Source organism: Excalfactoria chinensis, chromosome 2, assembly GCF_039878825.1.
Source record: "Excalfactoria chinensis isolate bCotChi1 chromosome 2, bCotChi1.hap2, whole genome shotgun sequence".
NCBI classification, from domain to species: domain Eukaryota; kingdom Metazoa; phylum Chordata; class Aves; order Galliformes; family Phasianidae; genus Excalfactoria; species Excalfactoria chinensis.
This window is the reverse complement of record NC_092826.1, coordinates 115232318-115250211: the sequence shown is the minus strand read 5'-3', so window position 1 is coordinate 115250211 and position 17894 is coordinate 115232318. Positions and strand designations below refer to the sequence as shown.

The 17894-nt window shown below is 45.1% G+C and overlaps 1 protein-coding gene across 3 annotated transcripts in view; it reads right to left on the bottom strand.

Annotated features, from left to right (window-relative positions):
* The window catches only part of POMGNT2 (protein O-linked mannose N-acetylglucosaminyltransferase 2 (beta 1,4-)), a 29765-nt gene extending 18052 nt beyond the window's left edge, over positions 1-11713 (bottom strand). Inside the window, exons 1-3 of one of the 3 annotated variants that reach the window (XM_072330318.1) lie at positions 11572-11713; positions 4676-4823; positions 3848-3970 (exon numbers count right to left, since the gene is read on the bottom strand). The gene's annotated coding sequence lies outside the window, so the exon portion shown is untranslated. The remainder of the gene's footprint in view (positions 1-3847; positions 3971-4675; positions 4824-11571) is intronic. The other 2 variants (XM_072330319.1, XM_072330317.1) reach the window with 2 other exon arrangements.
* Between the last annotated feature and the right edge of the window lie 6181 nt (positions 11714-17894).

Below are 17894 nucleotides of genomic sequence, written 5' to 3'. Positions count from 1 at the left end.
GATGATGCACTATTAAGTTAAAAAACTTATTCCAATAATCTGCTAGCTTCCTGGTTGATGTTTTATACACAATGGTAACACTGTCAAAAGCCGTGAAGCTGTATATAAATGTATGTGAAACTGTCCCAGATAACCTTACAGGAAAAGGGAAGGGGAAGGCAACTCCAGTCACCATTTTCTATTAATTCTCGGGTCTCTGTGTGAACATGGGTAATAACCTACGTAGTAAAGAACAAACAGCCAGAAGCAAGGAACAGGGGTAAGAACAGATCATTAAAAAGTGATAAGCACCAAGGGTCCTAACTTAGCTGTAGGCAGTAAAAATACACACACACAAGAAACCACCTCATGTCTCCTCAAAATGAATTTGGTCATATACTTTTAGTGCCGAATAAGTGACTGCCTCAGAGTGATTCCAGCGTGTCTGTTAGAAAGGGTAGTATTTCATCTGTGTGTGGAGGTCTGCTAACCTACTTACCCAGGTGTTTCTCTCCATCTTTCTAAAAGAGGAAATTACGCAGCACATTAATTTCTGTACACCTTTATATTTTACATTCCTCCCCCTGTCCCCTCCCTCCGCTCCTCCCATCCACTGCACTTTATGAAGAAGAATGAGTAGTTCACAACAAAACTGAAATACATCCACAACGCAATTAATACTGCCTCAGTCTGGTTTGGCTCACACAAGGGAGCTTATGATCATAGAATCACAGAATGGTTTGGGTTGGAAGGGACCTCAGGGATCATCAAGTTCCAAGCCTCAGTGATATGGCAAGTCAGTACAAAGTAAAGAAGAGGTGACGAGTCTAGTGTTGCATGCCCTTCTGGAAGACCTTTTCGAGTGAAAGGCTCATTTACCCAGACAGCAAGCACTGGAAATTATTCTTGCCAGTACAGAGGGATTTCAATTCACAAACCTTGAAAGCTCCAATCTATTTACTTTACAGGGGGTCAAACTGGAAGAGGGGAAAGAAAGCAACAGCAAACTAAGACATGAAGCAATTCACAGCTAGCCCATTTCCAGTCCATCAAAGGCTCATCAAGTGACTGTCCAATGCAATGGACGGCTGTCATCCTGTACCTAAATTCCATTATCTGTTTGCCAGAAGCAAACATAAGACCCACCGCATCCAAGTCATAGACAATGGAAAGCATTCCTCTTCAGAAGAGTCCAAAATAAGGAGAGCCTTTTCTGGGCCAAAAGGACAGAGCAAGGAGGCTTCAAATTTCTTTAGGGTATTTTTGCAGTCACTACAGTATTTTATACTGGTTGGAAGACAAAAAGCCCTAAAAGGGGAAGAGCAAAGCTTCAGAATCCGCTTATTTTTCAGTGGTAGCCACGTGGATCCATACAGGGATCTTTAGGAAAGACATCATCTACTGATGACTGTGTCATCCAGAATCCAGGAAGGAAACCCCTATCTCCAACATGGTGTTAGAAAGAAGTATTCCTTTATTCCTCAGGATATGTATCAGAAGATGTGACAAACAAATGCGGGCTCACAGAATTCAGGTTCTACATTTAAACAGTTAATACACACATGCAGTACATTGGCATACATATTCATTCTTTTCCCAGAACTCATTAATATATGCTGCTGTCCCTCTGGGCGTCCGTGGTTGCATTTAGGATGGTCGTACACCCATTTACTTTATCCTCACTTCTCCATCATCACCATTATCACTGAGACTTTTGGCTGCCCCTTACCTGTTTTTCCCCAGCTTGGAAAATCTCCATTGCTTGTTAGTGAACAACTTCCAAAACAATATACATGAAAATGTGAGGAAAATGTTCTTGCCCCTGGTGAACTGCAAAGGTCAGTAGTCTATTATGACTCCAGTGCTTCTTGTGAAGCAGAATTAAAAGAAAACAAGGCTGTTCACACACAAAGTTGAAATGGAAGGTTTTAGAATTAGCACTCACTGATTCCTTTTGCTATTGGTCCTTAAACTTATATGCTGATCCCTATTGCTAAACAAACCAATCAAATGGTAATGAAAGCTGAAGGCTGGATAGTGAAATGCTTCCGCTGCTGAGGGAGAAAGCTTGAAGAACTAAAGGGACAAACAACCGAGCTCTTAATATACACGGCATTTCTAAGAAAACTCCCAAGTTAAGCCCAAATAGACTATCAAACTCAGGTGTGTTCCTCTCACAGAAAGAAACAAAACTAAACAAACAATATAGTAAACATGAGATTGAAACAAAGGCAAGGAAGAAAGGAAATTGACAAGAAGGAAAGAGAGAGCAAAAAGAAGTCACTTTCACAAAGGAAGTACAGCAGAAGAATGTACAACCTTCAAAGACAGCTCCAAAGGTAAAAAAATACCAGAGTGGGAAATTATCTTTTTGATCTACATCAATCAGTAAAGCACTAAGGAATTTCCAGTGCTGACCCTAAGACCTTATTGTACTGCACAAAGTAAAGAATATCACTTATAACACAGGAGATGGATATGAGAATTGCAGTGCCAGCTGCGGTGTTACAGGACCAGGCAGAGGTAATTCAGGGAAAATAAATGATGCTATAAAATCAGTGCATCAGAAGCAGTCAGTCCCCATATCTCTTCTGAAGGCTCAAGGACACGTGAGGGATGGTATCTAATTCAGCACTAAAAAAAGAAATCAGCAATAAAAATATTTCCATCTGCACACACAAATGCTGTGCCCCTCCCCACCAGAAGCTCAAGGGGACAGGAGGCTTCACACCAACAGGAGCATGCAGACAGCATCCGATGCACAGAATACGCTGCTTCCTCAGGAAGAAAATATGCCACAGAAAAGAGCAAGAAACATGTTATGGAAGCGAACTAAAAATGGAGAAGAGAAAACAAAGCAGCCAAAGGACAACCGGAGTAGGGGCCAGATGAAGAAAAGATCGAGACTCACTCGGGTCATTGCAGAGCCAGCAGGAACCAGGAAAAAAGGAATTCCTCCTCTGGAAACCTTTTGGAGAACTGCATTTCTCAAGCCCGTAGAAAACAAGCCAATATATGAATATACAGAACTTCTGCCCAGAGTTCTTCTTTACACTGGGCAAGAGGGGAAGGGGCTTGTCTGTAAATCATGGAGAACCTCTGCATATGCTATGCACTGTCTTGTAACATCCTCACTCTCTCCTTCAGGAGTTGGACTTGATGATCATTATGGACCCCTTCCAACTTGGGACAGTCTATGGTATGATTCTATGATAATATTTCCAGCCCCTCGTGCCAAACCACACCATACCAGCCTACCCCAGACATGGCATTATGATGATCTTTAGCAGGCACGGGCAGAGCATCAAAGCAAGAAAGGGAAGTGCATAGACATAAGATAGAAAACACCAAGCCATTCGGGTCTCATCTGTACCAGTTCACACACAAAAAATCATTTCCTCACAGCAAGGCAGAAGACAGAGGCATCCCTGTCTGCTCTCTCAATTTAGCTGTAGAGCATCAGCAGCACACTCGAATCAGAAGAAGTCCACTTGCAGACCATGTGACAAGAGCATTCATGTTAAATATGATCTCAGGAGAACTGACAAGGCTAAATCCAGGTGCAATTCCACATCTTTCACCCTAAATATGGAAAATTCACACTACTCTGAGATTGCGAAGGGCTTGGTTTTATCAGTACTATTTAAACACACTTTCTTGTTTCCTTTTAAGCATATTGTTTATACTGTACACACAGAATAAAAATGAAACGCACAGCAGTGCATTTATGTATCACAGAAATTAGATTAAGCTAACAGACTTGAGCGCCAAGTGATTTTAAAGACAACAGATCCTTATTTTTTAAACATTTTTCTAAATTATATATGGGCCGCGTAACCCCCCAGACAAATGAACAGTGATAAATTACGTTCTGTCTCTAGCCAGGCACTTCAAGCAATCTCCACCCTCCCACCTCCTCGTCGCATGAAATAAAGATGAAGCACCGCGCAACGTCAATCACGCTGCAGCTCCACTTGGCACCTGCCTGCACCTGAAACGACAGAACAAGCGTGTCAAGATTTCCATCAGTCTCTGCTATCAGCTGTTGAAGTTTTGGCTGCAATGAGCTCAGGCACTCCCTGAGAGGGTGCTGCCTACTACATGCCCGACACAGTGAGCATTACGGCAGATTGCAGCCCGTTCCTCTCACAAGTTTCTCCCGATGGGATTGCTCTCCTTGCGGCTGACTTTATCTTTTGTAGCTGGACAAGTGATTTCGGCTGTATCTGAGGACTGCACTGCATTTAATGAGCAGCACAGCGCGCTCCATGACCCGGCTGCTCCCCAGCCACATGCCTGCGGGAATGCCGCCTGGAGTACTAAGCCTGCTGCATGTGCTTGAGCACACACATCCCATTTCTGACCTGCTTCATTACCCTTTTCCCAGCAAGTTCACTCAGAGTTAATTTAATGTATTTAAGGACTGAAGACCAGCCTCAGCTCCCTGCAGTGCTATCAAACATGTTACAAGCAGAGAACTTGGCCAGATTCCATCTAGGGGGTTTCCTCCAAAGTCCACTTCTGCGCGTAGTTGAGCTGCTGCTTGATAACTATGAGAAAAAGGCTCTGTGCCACACAACCCACCACCACTGTGGAGAATTGCTGTACCCTTACACTGACCCTTGCACTCCCCAGTCCCTCATGTTCAACAGCACAAGAGCTGGATTACTTCCAGTTGGCCTCATCCAATACTCACAGCTGCAGAAGATCACAGCAAGAAGCAGTGATTGTTCTTCCTCATACTCATGCCCTCATAACTTTAAAACATCTCCGTACTGCTACAGAAAGGCATCAATCTTCAAGCCAGGAAGAAACACCAAAGAAAAACTATTCATGCCCCAGCACTGCCAGAAAGAACAAGGAGAGGCAAGTAAGTGCTTTTCAGCTTCTTCCTTGGCAAACTCGCTCAGCTTAGGGGTCTGATGTCTTTACCTTCAAACTTCCATAGAGTTAAGATTTTCCCTTCCAAGGGCAAATTCCAACTTTGCCAATGCCTGTGCTACCAGGAGGCCCCATACAACCATCTGGGCTTTGGGAGGGAGAGGGAACTCACCTCACCTGCATGTGCAATCTCACAAACAGCCCATTCATAAACACCTGTATTAAGCTTTCTACCAATACAATACAAGCTAAGATTCGTGTTTAAACACAAATCATTTCTCTATTGATCTAGCCAATCTAAAAATGAAGAATGATAACAAGCTGGAAAACTTATCTCAGCCCTGGTCTAATTGCTACTCAGAGCAATCAAAGCAGGAAAGAAGTGCAGAACAGAAAATGCACTGTCTGTATGACGTTTGGATTCTGGTTTACATAGTACAGCATCATTTTTGTTGGTGCCTAAGGAAATACAAATATACTGTATAGCTCTGCACAAAAACAAAACATTTTTTGCTTTCATTATTTGAGTAGTAAGCCATCAAGAAAAACATCACTGTAGTTATTTCTGAGGTGCTTACTGCTTTGGCACATGTGATCTGTCTGCAAAGGTCTGCAAAAAACTTACTGATTTTCATACAGGATGGTTAAGATTTAGAATCATAGAATACCCTGAGCTGGAAGGAACCCACAAAGATGATGGAGAGTGGCACCTGGCTCCACACAGGATCATCCAAAAATCAAACCGTGCCTGAGACCATTGTCCAAATGCTTCTTCAGCTCCAAAGTAGGATGATAGGGTTTTGGATATTGGGATTCTATTAAGATATGAAGCATTTGGAGATCTACTTTCTAAAGGAGGAGAGGGGAATAACTGGGAAATAAAGGAAGTAGGAAAGGCTGCAATTCAAGTAAGTGAGAGAGCATCTACAAATAGAGACACGGACTGAAGGAGATTGAGGAACCCAGTATCAGAGACAAAAAGAGATGGCAAAGGTAGGAGTGGACTAGAAATCTTGTAAGTTAATTACAGTATCTTAGGTTTGAAGTTCATTCATTCCCCTTTCTTTATGTAAAAAAGAAGTCAACCATAGGGACCACAAATGAAAACCCACCCATCAAAAGCAATCAAGGCTACATTTTAAAGGCTAACTCTGCCCCTCCCTTTTCTTCTCCCAGGCTTCCAGCTTCTCATCTCAGGACTGTCAGCAGCTGTCAACACATCATACGAGAAACTCATCTGAACACACAATATAACTTGATAGGCAATACATCAGGATACCCAGATGTGACATCGGCAAATTCCAACAGATGGTTCTGGATCATATCCAACGATTAACAGAAAATGAGACCAAAAGAAAAAAAGAAAGAAACGAAAAAAAAAAAAAAAAAAAAAAAGAAAGAAAAAAAACACCTATGAAGGAAAAAAAGCAGACGCATACGAACAACTCCAGCAAGAAAAAGAAAGAAATAGATTTGGTATATGCACTGTTTCCCCTTTTATCCTATCTGTTCCAGGCAATGAGACAAGCAACAGCTCCACCTTTTGTCCTCACCAGCTTGTCCTGTCATCAATAGCAATATGCATTATTCCTACCCTAAGAGGAGACATCTCAATAAATATGTCAGTGTTAAAAGCAATGCACAGTGGTAATGATTTCCAACTGAGAAAACTCTTAATGTTTTGGGAGCCAGGCCCTGCTCTGGCATCTGCATGGCCTCTAGTAACACCAAACCCAAGCTGTTCAGCCTGCAAGTAGCTGCAGGCTTCTAACCTGCTCCCATTCCCCACCCTACCCAACTCCACGTTGCTCTCACACAAGGGATGCTCCAAAAGTAATGCCTCCTACTTTACTATATCACTGCCTGTTACTGCACAGGTCTTGCCTTGCCTTGCTTTGCTCCAGTTCTTCCCCTGCCTTCATTACACACTACAAATGTATGCTTTGCTCTTTGAAAAGCAACTGTGTTTAACTGGGGGAAAAAAAATCATGAAGCATCCCCGTCCTCACAATTATACAAGCCCTGTAGTAAAAGGCATTTAGTTGAATACCTATTTCTGTGTATTTGAAACAACCATTTTCTTTCCCCTAAAGAATTTATTTCCATTACACACTTTGTAAGTTTTGCTGCTGTATACTGGTGGGGTTTCAAATACTGCAGAGGAACATAATGACATTTTCTGACATTCCAGAATGGAACGTAAGTGTTGTGACAACATATAATAGTTTCTTAGAGATACGAACGGGCATTTAGCCCGAAGTGTATGTTCTGATTAAACATAAAATGGATACCACCTCTTTAATGCTTGGAAGTTTTTCCATAAATACTAGACTAAGATTTTCCGAAACATCACATTTCTAGAGGCAGAACAAAATAACATGCCATTTAAATGTTTTCAGCAGGAGCCCTGTAAAGGTGAAGGCATAAAAACAGTATCTATGGAATAAAACTGGTGAAATATCACCTCCTTCTATTTTGATATTTAATTATCTGGTTAGCAAAGCGAAAATACCGCAAACCAAAGTCCAACAATCAGCTGTTTACGTTATTTATTTATAGGCACTTCTATAGCGCCCATCGCCATAGTAACCAGGAACCTTTTTTCCTCCTTGTTCAAAGGAAAAGTTGTAATTTTGAAACGCGATCCTTTGATGTCAGAGCACTTGTGACCCCTGCTACAAACACACAGGCAGGAGCTCAAAGAACACGAACAGACCTAAGTGAAAGGCAAGGTGACAGGGAGCGCAACAGAAAGGAAAAGGGGGAAAAAGGGAAAGGAATGAGAAACAAGTGATAAAGAGGCATCGGGGCCCTCTGATTCCCAGTGTACTTGGTCCTACAAGACGTGACCTTCCCCACACTCTTCCCTGTGATAGCGTGTGTCTTGTTCATGGAGCACAGTTCAATTAATCAAGAGCTATCAACAAGTCCCCAATTTACGCTGAGGACACTGGTGAATACTCTTAAGCAAGGACTGCCACGAGGAGAGCAGCTTACAAATGAGGCTGCGGAGCACGGAGTAGTCAGGAGTTGGCTTTGACTGCTGCTCACTTCTGATCCCCCAGCAATTAGCCATTATCAAATTCTCACAGAATTAATAGACCTTTTCAAAAATACCATCTGCTCAGAAAGTAGCAGAGAAATGGGTAAATTAGAATATAGCTGTTGCTCCATATAAATGGAGTTACTAGGTATGCCATGCATCTGCATTTCCCTCCTGATACTACTGGTATGCACAAACACACGTCTACTTTCCAGATCCTCAGAAAGACTGGAACTGTTCAGTATTATTTGTCTGGTTGCTTCCCAGCATGCAATGAAATAAGTATAGGTTACACGCACAGACACAAAGTAAATCTTTACGTTAGGCTGGTGGTCATCCTGCAGTCTTTTTTTAAGCTGTTCCTATATAGGGCAGAAGTTGCATATGTGACAGGAGGAAAAGTGACAAGCCCTTTTCTGGCAAAGTACCAGCAGGCATTGTTATCAGAGCAGACCAGTTCTTTTAAAATGGATTGATGAAGCTATTTTGAAAGCACCTAATAACATCACAGAGGAGAATCTGATCTCTGCAAAGGTGAGTTGTGCAGCTCAGCACTCCCAGGAGACAGGTAATGAAACCCGAGCTCATCAGACCCAGCCTGTGTCCAGTAATTGGCTTTGAAAACTCACAGCTTAAATTCCACCATGCTGAGTTCAGTGCCTTGCTTGCAGCTCTGAGCATGGGCAGAGCTGAGGGCTGCCTAGTGTGACTAAATGCGAGAGGCCACCTTTCTGCTACCTGCACAGCCAGGCCAGCCTGCATGCTTAGTGTGTAAGGAAAGAAACCTGCTTCCCCTCACACCTAGTAGCTCACACCAGTGTGGGGAGAGGCAGCTTCAGGGATGGAGGCAGGAAAGTGTGGGAGCTGATGAGCAAGAGGAGAAGGTCTAGAGGAGAAGAGCCCCTGTAGCATGCATCCATCTGGCTAAGCCAGTAACTGTCAGCAAGCACTCGGTGCCAACTGGGCAAAGGCCCTCGGGCAGTGCTGCCTCTGGAGAGTGGGCAGAAAATGGAGGAAGTATTGGTGAATGGAGTTAAATCCACCTGGTGACTAGTCACAAAGGTTGTTCCTCATGTATGTTTAGAATCTTGACTGATGATCTGAACAAGGGGATTGAGTGCACCCTCAGCGAGTTTACAGAAGACAAGCTGGGAGGAAGCGTTGAAGGTAAGAAGGCCCTACAAAGGATCTGGGCGGGTTGGATTGATGGTCTGAGTTCAACCATATGAGCTCTAACAAGACCGAGCATCGCGTCCTGCATGTTGGTAACAGCAATCCCATGCAACACTACAGGCGTGGGGCAGAGTGGATGAAAAGCTGCACAAGCAAAAGGATCAGGGTGTGTTAGAGGACAGCCGACTGCCCATTAGCCAGCAGCGTTCTCAGGCAGTAAAGAAGGCCAATGGCATCCTGGCTTGTATCAGAAATGCAGCCAGCAGGAGCAGGCAGGTGATTGTCCCTCTGTGCTTGGTACTTGTGAGGTTGCACCTTGAATGTTGTGTTCAGATTTGGGTCCCTCAATGCAGTAAGGACATTTAAGTTGGCAGCTGGACCAGGCTTTTCCAACCTTAATGACTCTGCTATTCTATGACTATTTGTGTCCATTACAACCTTTCTTAGCCCAAACGTCCCCAAATTTTATGGACCCACAAACCCACTCAGCTCACCACCTCTAATCACAAGTCTCAATTCTGCAGCGCTCTATGGTGATGACCATAGAAACGTGTGCCCCAATCGTGAGAAGGCACGATGCTATTTGCACAGATGAGGACCTCTAACTGGTGATGGGGTCGAGCTCTGTGGCTTACCGCTCTTCTTTTCACAATTATTCCTGCCTTTCTCCACTACTTCCTAGAAAAATCTGCTCCTCCACAGCCTGGAGAGGCTCTGGTTGCAAAAGCCACGCTGAACAGAGAGCAGGTCTTCTGCTGAGAGAAGTTATCCGTGGCTCTGCTTGTTTGAATAAAATGATGGTTTTACAAGTGCAGTATCTCTGACAATGAACGTTTTAAAACACCTCTCAAAGGCCTCTCTATGTCAGAGCACAGGCCAGATATAAATCTGCTGAAAGAAAACCCTAGGGAACAGTAACTGAACGTGGGCTGCTGTCACCGGGACCTGTTCAAACCAACAGCGCTCACAGAAGACTTCGAAGCAACATTTATAGCAGAACAACGAGAAGGAGAGTGCCCAATTGTCAGATGATTTAAGACAACCTCAACAAGTTCTCAGTCAGCTTGAAAATATAACCAGGACAACACTTGCATGTATTCCTTCCATTTTGTGCGCTGCTTAACAGATAGCGGGCTCCAGGTAAATGATGGCCAAACATTAACCAGGTACCCAGGGTGTGTTCACAGCACACTTCACAAACATTGGATGCCGAACGCCAGCTTTTATGACAGCTAATTAAACAATAAGGGTAGACTGAGTAAAACCACCGCCTCGGAATCACAAACCGCTCACAGCGTGCTTCTGCAAAGCAGCAGACTGCAAAGCAGGAATCCTATTCTGAGCTCCCGCATTTGGTATCCACCACACTTGGGAAAGTGACACTGCAAAATGAACACCCTGTCTTTCAGCCAACGTGTCAGCATACATCCCATGTGCTTGGGAGAGAAGGTCGTCCCGGAGGAGAGCTCTTCTGGTTCTCAACTCTGGAAGGCTAACACAAGCCGATCCTTCAGCTCAGCCACTTTAAGTGTTGGAGACTGCTATTAAAAGGCATCGTTACTGCTGTATTACCAAACTCAACAGATCCTCCTGAGTCAGAAACCACCATGATAAAGTCAGCATTTGTCAATAGTTATCCAACTATGGTGCTGGTGTGAAAACACCAATATGTTCCCTCGCGTTCACCAGTTGTTCAGATACAGTCATTATGATCAGCACCAGAGCAGAGATGGTCTCCACACGTTGCTGAGGCAGCAGCCATTATCCTCACAGCACACTTAGGCACTGGGTTAACCCAGAGGGGACAGAAGAAAGACAGTGAATGCGGTGACCATAAGTAGACTGCTGAGCCAGAGCTCAGAGCTTGCAGGTGTAATATGTTTCACACCGACACGCAGCCTAAAAACTTTGCCACCATGCTTAGTCAGCACACGGTAATTAAAAGGGGCAGCAGGCAATTAATTCAGCATTCACATTAGCTGGGGCCAAACCTAGAAGGGCTGGTGAGCTCACGAAGCTACAGCAGGTATGCAGAGGACTCCCGAGGCGCTCGGGCACGAGTGAACATTGTAAAGAGAACATAATTACATGCTTGGTGGACTCGGTGTGCCTAATCCAGCTGCACCTGACCTCTAAGGAAGTTATTAGTGCTGTAATCGCACGGCTCCGACGGAAGCCCGTCCCGAGCACGCCGCTCCCTCCATAAGCACTCATCAACGCCCTCTCCTGCCAAGCCCGCGGGCTACTTTCGCTCCCGGATTGGAAGGAGAGAAGTCTCCACGATCCACGCCTCCGAGTTCGCCCTCTGCAGCCCCACTGCCGCCCTCTCCTCCCTCTGCCGCTCCCCGCCGATCGGCTATACGGAAGGAGCGGCACCCCGCACCCCCCGCCCCGTTCTCCTCCCTTCCCCCCGTCAGCCGCCCGCAGGTGGAACCCGGCCCGCGGCCCCGCACCGTGGCGCCCCCCTGCGGCCGGGCCCCGCCGCGCCCGCTCACCTGCCGCTCTCGGCACCAGCGGCTGCACCCGGCCGGCCCCGCCGCGCCGCCCCTACCGCCTCCTCCGGCGGCGGCGGCGGGGGGCGGGGGAAGGCGGGAGAGGAGGCGGGCAGCCCCTTGCCGGCCGTGTGCTGAGAGCGGGACGGCGGCGCATGCGCGGCGCGGCGGAAGGCGTTGTGGGAGCTGTAGGACTGCTCAAGGAACAAATAGGCTTCCAGGACACTGGGGTAGGGTGGGCCCACAGTAAGGAGCTGGGACTGCTGAGCCGATTTTTACAGCCTAATAGACAAAGCGATAGCCTCAACATAGGCAAACTTTGAAATGTCTCGATTTCATGCATCCTCACCTTTCAGCTTTGTTTTAAAGCTCCCTTTCTGTGTGCGACCTCTTTTAGTGAGAAAATAACAGGGCTTGATATGAAGAGCTACCTCCTTCCAGCAGAGACGCTGCCGTGTGATGTTCCTGCTCATGAGCATCAGCATGCTGGACTGCAGCACTCCCAGCCTGGATCAAATGAAGTCATCCAGATCTATCAGCTTCTCTGTTGTGACTGGGAAGGAGCTTTGCCTCAGGCTGGGGGTAGCTGACATTAAGGCAGTGCATCAACAGGAAATCCGAGCTGCTCATAAATGTACCACTCATAAAACCAAGCAGGTGCCTCTGTAGACGCTTAAACCGCTGGTTTTACAACACCCAGCACTCTTGTTGAAAGCCTTAAGTGCTCTCTGCTTTCTTCCTGAGGCATCATCCATTATCTGGACTGGGCTGACCTGCACAGGGAATGGGGCTTGGTGGCTGGATGTGGTAACACAGCCCTTGGAGGACAGGTGGATCAGTGGTGGGGAGATTTAGGTGAGCAGTTGTCAGATTGGAGAGAGGAAGGGAAGGCCGCTTTTAGGTTTTTTTATGCTCTATTTTGTGTTGATTTTTCAGAGAGAACCTAGCCAGGCTGCAAGGACAACACCATTGTGATCTGACAGAGCAGACAGCCCTTGTGTTCAGGCTGCTTGCAGCCCCACATGTCTGAAGGACCGTGCTGCAAAGCAAGTCAGCTACCTGCAGGAGCACAGAAAGGAGCTGAGCGAGTTTTAAGCGACACATTTATCTCTGGCAACATTCATATATGTCCAATTGGTGACAGAGCACCCCGGTGTGTGTTTCTGTGCAGTGTTGCCTCAGCTCTTTGGTCTGTTTTCCTTCTCTACTGCCTCCTCTCTCTGTTAGTTTTCACCATTTCCATATGTACTGCACAAATATGCATTCGGTGGGCACTCGAGCTGTTAACACTTATATGCCAGGAAAGAGAGAACCATTCATACACGTTGTTGCCAGCAACTTGCTGGGTTTGAGCCACCTGGATTTTTTAAATATGAGCTTTGTAAATGATTAGCTGGGTGGACATGCAGGAAACCAAAGTATGTGGCAGCTTGTGTGCGGTGTAATCACAGCTCAACAGAGCCTATGGGGCAGCCAGTCTGTATGTAAAACTCAAACAATTTTGGATTAGCATCAGTGATTCAAGCTTTGCAAAAGGTAATAAGCAACATCCGTGGACCGCGCTGCTGCCTGATCATCCTGCCAAAGAGCATTGCTTCAGCCAGAAACGTCAGGGAAACCATTTGGGACTAAAGGCTCCGCACATTTGCTCGGCATGTTCAAAATGCAGACAGGAGAGAGAGCAGAACTAAGGATTTTGAAAGTGCTACACGCCTCAAACATCTCTTGCAGATCTGTGTAATTTGCTAAAGGACTGATGCATATTAATGCCATTCTACTGCAGGTATATGAATGTGTATGGACAGGATAGACACTTTGTTCCTTCCAAAGAGCCAAATTCGTTAAAATGCCTCTTATTTGACAAATCCAAGCAGCCACTCTCTGATGAACCTGACAGCCAGTAATAGTTGTATCATGATGAGTACTTAGCCCCAGTAGCAGTTTTTCACATGCTGATAGCTAGTACATGCAAGAGTGAAAAATGAGATCAAGAATCTGCCGTGGCTGCTGAGCAGCACTGCCCTGAAGTGAGTGGTGTGTGTGCTGGGGAGGGTACTGGGTGCCCCAGAAGGGCAACTGGGATCCCCATGATTTGCTCTGCAGACCAAGGACTAGGAAATTGCTGGGGCTGCCAAGGAAGTTTAAGGCTTTGCCTCTTGTATGGCAGGTAAAATGAAGTAAAAAGAGTACATATGCTGTTAAAGCAAATACGGTGTCTATGGAGAGACTGGAAAAACTTCTAAGAGTGTCAGTTTGGGCTATCCAGTAATTTAGTTAGAGAGATCAATCTGGAGAGAACAAACCAGAGAGAACAGTCTTGTTTTCTGCCCCAGCAATCAGATCTCAGTGATGAGAGAAGGGAACAACATGTGGCATGTGTGCTGGAGAGACAGAAGAGCTGAAGGGAGAGCAGCTATTTTCCCATGGAGTGGCAACAGCACCTGATGAGTTTTGAAGTAGTCTTCTTCTTAGGAGGATATAGAACTGTTAAATAAGCAAATACGTCCTTTGTCATACTTTAGTCATTTAGATGGACTTGAGAAACAAAGAATTTTCCCTGTTAACACAATCGTAACTAGATTTGTGTGTGAAATGGCAAATAGTGAAATGGCAAATAGGTCTTTCTCTTAAATAAAGGAAACGACTTGTACTGACCTAATACTGTGTCTAATCTCCTGGACACAAAGAAGGAATAGGTAGTTACTAGTGACAATGAATAAAAGACAGGGAAATGGAGAAATTCAGTGACAGTCGGCATCAATAGATGTGCCAAAAGCTTGTGAAAGCTCCCTTTGTATGATAAAGTGACTGTCACATGAAATATTAGCAACTATCCAGAACTGGGAAAGTGTGAAAATCGTGTTGCTGTATAAATTATCTGAGACACTTATGCCAATTATAGACTCACTGTGAGGAACAGAGACATTGGTAATCATGACAGTGACTGTGTTTGAGTGTCATGTGAATATTCTCAGGCAATTATTCAAATCAATCATTTCTTGTCTGGGTAGGGAGGATTCATCATTCTTAGTACCTCACATTGCTCAGCGACTGAATGGATGATGCTTTGCTATTTCTGGTGCTCTGTAATCTGCCTGCTGTAAATAACAACACCGGGATACGGCTAACTGCTGAGGTGGAGAACTGTGTTAGGAAATGGGAGGAGGTGGGCTTGAGTCCTGTGCAAACATGGTGTCAGAGCGAGGGGGGCTCGCTGACTGCCTCTTACACGTGTGCTGCCTGGCAGGTGTGCAATGAAGGCAGCCCTTTCAGAGGGGTGCAGGCAGCACCCACTGGGCTGTGCACTCCCAGGGGTTATTCTTAGATAGGAGACATACAACAGATGTATGATGCCCATGTATATGCACCAAACTGTTGCAAGCTAAAATCTGACTGCTTCCGGGTGAACCTTTGGTCTGGGCTGATGCAACTGCCCTTGCCTTCCTATATACATATGAGGAAGTATAATTTAACAGTTCATGCTGTGAGTACCTTTTTGTCCATTTATCCATTACTCCTCCCACTTCCTATAAGCTGCTCATACATACAAACTGATTTCTTTCTATACACACAAGGGGATGAATTAAGGCTGCAGCTGTGTCCTCACCAAACCTTAAGCTCCTGATTTTGCAAACTAAATTAAATACCATTACGATGGTATATAAGCAGTATTTACATGGCTAAAAGTGCCGAGGTGATGTGTCAGCTGGGCTTCAGTGCCATGGGAGTACCCACTGCTTGTCGAAACTAACAACTTTAGCAAGTGGCAAATTGAAATATCATTTTTCTTTGATAAAATAACAAAACAGAGTCTTCACTAAGGAGTAATTTCCTTTATTTCTGTATGTGTTTGTAACACAATCAAAAAGCAGTTAACTTCAGGCTGCTGATGGCAAATACTGATGCGGTGTCCTCTACTTTCAAATGTTCCATCTCTCGTTCCTGAGTATTTCTTTCCTTTATCCTTGAGCTCTTCAGGGATAGGATTTCTAAGAGTTCTTTCTGCCAACTTGTGCTGAGTAGAATATTTGCCTTACTTTTCTTGTGTGCTTGTGTTGTGGCTCCTAAGTTTCCATCTGTACCTCTCAGGGAAATATTTATTGCTCGAGGCTAGAGTGTGTTTCAGGATGCCTAATTTGAACAGGTGGCCTTGTCACCAGTTTTGAAACTAGCTCAAGCAGTTTTATATCTCATACCTCCATAGCAAGGGCTTGAGATCTGTACATAGATTACCATTCCTGCTTCGCCTGATGGCTGAGCTCTGACAGTACTTTTCATACAACGTGAACCCTTTCCCAGCATACAGTCCATAGCTTAGATTGTGTTACCTTCCTTCAGTGACCACGAAGCAAATTCTCTCTCTGCACTTTGTCTCCTCACCAAGGACCAGGCTGTGAGGGAGTGGTGGAGCTGGCAGTCCTGCCTGCCCAGCTGATGCTGACCCAGGAGCATGCCCATTTGGGGGCATTTTTATCCACAGTGTTCATCTCCACATGCTAATGTCATGGGAAGGCAGAGCAGCTTTCAGACAGCAGCATTCTCCTGACAAAGCCCAGCCCTCCCACTCCACGCTTTGCACTGATGGAAAAATCATCTCCAGATGAAGCAGACGGAGCCCCCAGGGAAGGAGGGCTGCCTTCTCCCTTCTCCCTCACTTACAGTTGCCACATCCCATCTCATTTATGTTATTAAAATGATTTCCGTGGGGTCACCTTCTGCTTCACGCCTGAAATGATCTAGGAAATTAAGCTCATCCTGTTGTGGCGTTTGGATTTCAGTTGTGGATTTCAAACCTGCCCTCTCTCTTCGATTATGTGACTTCTTACAGCCAGCAACTGCATCAGATAAAAACAACTCACAGACACATCAGCTCATGCGATATTCCGATGAGTGAGGTGGATGACAACAAACACACAGCACTTCAGGTCCCCACTGGGTCTCTCTCCATTTTCTTCACAGACAACCTAACTAACCTGCTGCGTGGAGTAGAAAAAGGTTGCATCAAAGGAACATCTGCACATTGGCACAGCAATGAGCTTAGGCAGTTGCACCCAGTGGTGAAACAGCTTTAATCCTTTTTCCACATGCAAAAATTATGCATCTTGTAAAGGGATGCTCTCATTAGAGTCAGACCTGACAGCTGGTGTGACATCTCATAGGTTTTACCTGAACCAGTTCCTCACGGGTGAGGTTGGCAGTAAGCATGTGGATCATTGGACTTGATGATCCTTATGGGTCCCTTCCAACTGGGAATATTCTATGATTCTACGATTCTATGACTGTGCAAGGTGAAGTGCTGGACTTGTTTAGAAAGTGTGATTCCGATTGCTGTGCTCTGTGGCTATGAAGGCTGCCAGGAATGAGTAATTCTTGGTGTGGGACATACACTATGCAGTAAACATGCAAACTGATAAATGGGAAGTGGATTCTTTCCTTTGAGTTTGATTTACACATGCAAATTCTTTACAATTGTTGGTTGATCGTTGGCTTTATTTATTATCAGCCTGAAACAGGTCACTGCCATATGGAGAGCTAGCACAGCCAAGAGTTGCATTCACCAGCAACATAGCATTTTAAGTGTTCAAAAGCTCGCAGCCTAACAGAACTAGCCTTCATAGCATCAGTACTGGGCTTTCTCGTATCTCTTCCCAAGTCAGATGGTGCTGGCTCCTTTCTTGAATAAAGCACCAGGTAAGGAGGCCTGCGAGGTTTTTCCTGGCTGCATTCCAGTCTGAAGGATGGCACAGTCCCTTGCCCTTTTTCCCCATGGGATGCAGATCTGACATTACAGCAGGGGCTTTTCTCCTGTGCTCCTTTGTGGAGTTAATGACTGAGCTGCTCCATAGAGAAGGCAACACAACAGAAATAATTCCAGCCCTTCCATAGTGGCTCTGGCTAAATACACAGCTGTTTACAGACACATGGGACCATCTGTTCAGTCTGCCTTGCGGAGTGCCCTTCTGCCCAGAACAACCCCAGGGTATAGCTGGGGAATGAGATCTTCCAAACAGAGACTCCAAGAAGATGGAAAGTATTGGATTAGCATTTTTGTCCCATGGCTTTAATACAAGTCTTTAGTAAGCAAAGCCAAGGCATTAAAATCTCATTTTGGGTCAAAGACGAATTCCAGCTTTGAGTTTAAATTCACCCCCCTTTACAACCAGAAAAGTGAATGGATTTTATCTCTTTTCAAAATCTGAGTGTTTTTAATGGAAAACTGCAATCACTCTCTTGGGTGTAAACCTTGAGATGTGTTACTGTCTTCTAATCTAACTTGCAGAAGACTATATTGCTCTCCTTCAGTCCTTTGTTATGAAACATGATAT